Consider the following 4516-nt stretch of genomic DNA (forward strand, 5'->3'; position numbering starts at 1 on the left):
AAAAAAAAAAGACTTGTCCAAAGAAAGCTAGAAAACACTACTACAGAAATCAAAGGAAACCTACATAATGGACAAATATGCCATGCTCCTGAATGGGAAGACTTAGCAGGTGAAAATGCCAATACCACGCAAAGCGATCTTCAGCTATAATACAATCCTGATCCCTCATCCAGCATCATTCCTTAAAGAGGTGGAAAAACTAATCACCAACTTTACATGGACAGGAAAAGGCTATGGATAAGCAAGGCACGGCTGAAGAAGAATCTCAAAATTGACTAAATAGCTATGGTAATCAAAACAGCCTGGTCCCAGGACAACAATAGATACAGAGACCAACAGAACAGAATTGGGAACCCAGAAGTAAATCTATTCAACTAGAGACAACGAACCTTTGGCAAATGGCTAAAACATTATCTCATGGGGAAGATGTCATTTCTTTAATAAGTGGGGGTGGCAAAACTGGATATCCTGCAGAGGGGTGAAACAGGCCCTGTCTCTCACACCATATACAAAAACAAACTGAAAATGGATCAGAGACTAAACATAGAACCATAGGTTTAGTCTCAGATTGATCAGAGACTAAATGGATCAGAGATTAAACCTAGAACTATAAAAATCGATTTAAAAAAACAGGTGCATTTATAGGTCGAATAGAAGAACACTAGTATATTGATTTAGTCTGGTAGTCACCTAATCTGGTGTCAATTTGAGGATTAAGAGTGTAGGGGTGGAGTCTAGGCTGTCAATCTGGAGATAACCAATGAGACTTCTGTGTGGGCGTGGCCTTCTCCTGAGAATTCAGGGAAATCTGGTACTTCCTTCTTGGAGGCGGAAGACACCTCTCTCTCTCTCTCTCTGCTATTCCCTTGGAAACTCTCTACTGACAAGGCTGATTTCCTGTGAGGCATCCCTCAGGAGATGCCACAAGGACCTACCATGATGCAGCCCTGGGAACTGGAATGGCCACGTGGAGATCCCTGCCAGCGCTGAGATATTTCTACCACCAAAGACCTTCTACCCACTGGTCTGTGATCTTCTATATTCAGCATCATTGCATGTGTTTCATGAGTCTGAAGAGGACTTTAAATCAGACTTATGAGCTTGGACTGGACTGGGTTGGGATGTTTTCTCAATGTTCAGTTCCTCTTGTATATAAACCTCTCCCTTATATACAAATGTGTGTTTATGAATTTGTTTCTCTAGTCTACCCAGACTAACACATAGTCAAAAGTTGGCTATGGGTACAAAACTTAGAGGTGTCTGCTCTCTGATTCACCTAATTTAGAGAAATAATGAAGAAAACATTTAAATTTCTAAACAGAGATCAAAGAACAGTAATAGAAAAAGAAAAGGAAATGAAAGGATTTGCTGCTAACTTCAAGGTCGGCAATTTGAAATAACAAGCCACTCCATGGGAAAAAGATGAGACTTTCTACTCCTGTCAAGCTGTACAGTCTCAGAAACCCATCGAGGCAGTTCTAACCTGCCCTACAGAGTTCAGATGAGTCATAATTGAGTCGATGGCGGTATGATTTTGTAAGTTTGAAGGATTCTGTATGGCTTGATGTGGGAGGAGGTCCACCAGGAGTTACCACACTGGGTGAGACTAAGCCTTGTGAGGATACTGTCCGTGAGGTTAAGTGACCTACTCCTGGTCACCCAGCAGGTTAAGGGGACCTGCTTTGGAAAACACGTCTGCCTGACCACAGAGCCTCCCTGCTTTCATCACCAGTCATCCCCCATAAGTAGCAGACCCTCATCTGGGGCAGGTTTTGACAGTGACATGGCTCCTCCAGCCATCCAATGGGAATCCAGGGCTCTCGGAGAGAACAATTCTCAAGGCCTTTGCTCAAAAGATCAAAACAGGACTCCTTGGGGGTAACCATCAACTCTGTTCTACGGATATTTCAAATTCATGTCATCAACAGTATTTCTTGAGCAGCTACTAAGCCTCATGTTGAAATCCGAGAGTTGGGGGAGATTGGGCTCAGTGGCAAAGATAAATATGGGGCGCTCCAATGATTCAACGGGTAAGGCTGAAATCAGTCCTTCACCTTACACCTCTGTCCATCGAGCCTGGACACTTGCTTGTGTGCTGTGGACAAGCTGGTTTCTTAAACGAGAATCAGAATACAACCTACGTTAGTGAAAAGGGGAGCCTGGTGGTACCGTGGTTAAAGTGCTTGGCGGCCAACCCGAAGGTCAGCAGTTCGAAGCCACCAGAGAAAGGTGAGGCTGTCTGCTCCCATGAAGCTGACATCCTCTGGTGTCAGTTCTACTCCATCCTATAGGCCAGGTCTCTAGGAGTCATGATCCATCCATGGGCTCGCTGTGGGTAAGGATAATAAAATCTCTTCCCCATGGGACTCTAATACTTTCTTCTGCGGGATAACAAATCAGGCGGCAATAACTTGGTGTCTTTCCCAAAAAGAATCCTGGTAACACCTCATTCTAATCCAGAGCCTGCGGGATCTCAGGTCAGCCTGACACAAAACCGCCTGAGGGCCTGCGATGGCAAGATGTCCATTTTACAGGACAGCACAGGCTCAGAGGGAGCAAATCCCAGGCTCAGAAGGCGCAAATCCCTGGCTTGGGCTGCGTGTGGTCTGCAAGGTCAGCGGATCAAAACCACAAGCTGCTCTGCAGAAGAAAGGCGAGGCTTCCTGCTCCCGTAAAGGGTTAGTCTGGGAATTTCACGGGGGCAGTTCTGCCCTGTCCTACAGGGTCGCGGAGAACGGCCCGGTTTGTTCTCAGGGGGGTGTGCCTCCAACCGTAACACCCACCAGTGTCCCAAGGAGCACTGGGGGGTGGCGGGGGGCACACCTTGAGGTGGCGGTCCTTCTGCGAGTCCCACACTTGAGGGCGAAGGCGAAGCGGGGTGCTGGTCCCGTGTTACAGACGGGGAGCCATTGCTAGGCCTGCATCGGAACCCAGCTCTGATTGCCGAAAACTAACATTTTCATGCTTACCGGCGCGGGGCCGCGTCCTCGGGAGCGCGGTTTCGGTGGTTCGTGGCGTCAAGTTGGGGGTTTCCGCTCGCTGCTTCGGGAGCCCCCAAGACTCGGCCCGGCCATAACGCGAGGAGGTGACTAAAAACTTAAGGGGGAAAAAGAGAAGGAAAGGTGAGAGGACAGGTGAGGAAGCGGGTGCACCTGGTGGCATAGGTGGTGGCTAAGGTGGTCTGAAGAGACACGTAGGAGGGCGGCTGTTTTGACAGCTGAGGAAACTGAGGTACTGAGGCCCCGGCGGCGCGCGCGCTACACACTTTGCAGCCGCAACTCCCGCCGGCCGCCCAAGCCCCGCCCCCTCTGTTGCTTATTGGCTGCGCGAGACCGACGTAAGAGGCAGCCAATGAGAGTAGCCCACGGCGCGTCTCTCCCCGAGGAAGGCCGACCCCGATGCGGAAACCCGGAAATGCGAGGGATAGACAAGGGAGGCAGACCAATCCGCCGCGGCGAGTGTGACATGCTGACCAATGGCGAGTCGCTAAGGGCGGGGCCAGAGAGTTGGCTGTGGAAGGATTCCCGGGAGCCGGAGGCTGCAGAGCTGGCGAGCCCGGGGAAAGCAGAGGGAGGGCCAGGCACCTGCGCTTGGTGAGGAGGGGGTAACCCCGAGGGGCTCCGGAGGAGGGAACCGGGGAGGGTGCGGGGAGGCGCCGCGAGCCCTGGGCACGGTCCAGAAAGGGGCGGCTCCGTACAGTGACCTTAGACCCATCCCCTCGCCTCTCTGGGCCTCAGTTTCCCGTTCCTAGGGTGACAGAGATCGCACCTGCCGGAACGCACCCTCCCCCGCACCCTGGCAAACTCCTACGTTGCATTTACAGCCCTCTGGCTCAGGAAACCCTTCCAGGCCCGCTGCCATTGCCCCGTGGCCCGCCGACCCCTGTTGGAACCCCTTTGAAACTCACATTAGCCTGTCATTCCTAATCAGTCATTACGGAGTCAGCCCTGAGCAGGTTCGCCGGTCCAACTAATTATTAAGATGGAGCCATAGACCCGGGAACTCCGAGCAGAAGCGCACTGAGGTTTCGCTGCTGTGGGACATCGAGAAAGAACTTACACCTCTCTGTGCCTTAGTTCCCCTCCTCCATGAAATGGAGTTAACCATTCTTTCTGTCGCCCTGGGTGGCGCGGCTGGTTAAGCACTCCCTTGTTGTCAGAAAGGTTGGCGGTGGTGTGTGGGTGCCCTGGAGTTAATTTCCACTCATAGTCCCCCCACGGGTGACAGACTAGGACTGCCCCATATGGTTTTTCCTTAGGCCTCGATTTTTTATGAGCAGGTGTTATCTTTTCTCCCACGGAGAGGCAAGTGGGTTTGAACCACCCACCTTTGGGCTAACTGGAGAAAGACAAAGCTTTCTACTCTGGTAAAGAGTTACGGTCTCAGAAACTCCCAGGAGCAGTTCTACCCTGCCCAATTTGATCAGAAAGTCGGAAGCAACTGGATGGCAATGAGTTTTTGTTGTTGCCTTAAAACCAAATAATAAAGGGTGGTGGTGGTGGTGATGGTGATGGTG

The 4516-nt window shown here is 51.0% G+C and overlaps 1 protein-coding gene across 1 annotated transcript in view; it reads left to right on the forward strand.

Annotated features, from left to right (window-relative positions):
• Positions 1-3527: 3527 nt before the first annotated feature.
• FICD (FIC domain protein adenylyltransferase) overlaps positions 3528-4516 on the forward strand; it is a 7307-nt gene continuing 6318 nt past the window's right edge. The window contains exon 1 of the mRNA XM_004709535.4: positions 3528-3593. The gene's annotated coding sequence lies outside the window, so the exon portion shown is untranslated. The remainder of the gene's footprint in view (positions 3594-4516) is intronic.

The sequence above is a fragment of the Echinops telfairi genome, unplaced genomic scaffold, assembly GCF_000313985.2.
Source record: "Echinops telfairi isolate 266 unplaced genomic scaffold, ASM31398v2 ScPeMD7_7412;HRSCAF=8450, whole genome shotgun sequence".
Classification (NCBI taxonomy): domain Eukaryota; kingdom Metazoa; phylum Chordata; class Mammalia; order Afrosoricida; family Tenrecidae; genus Echinops; species Echinops telfairi.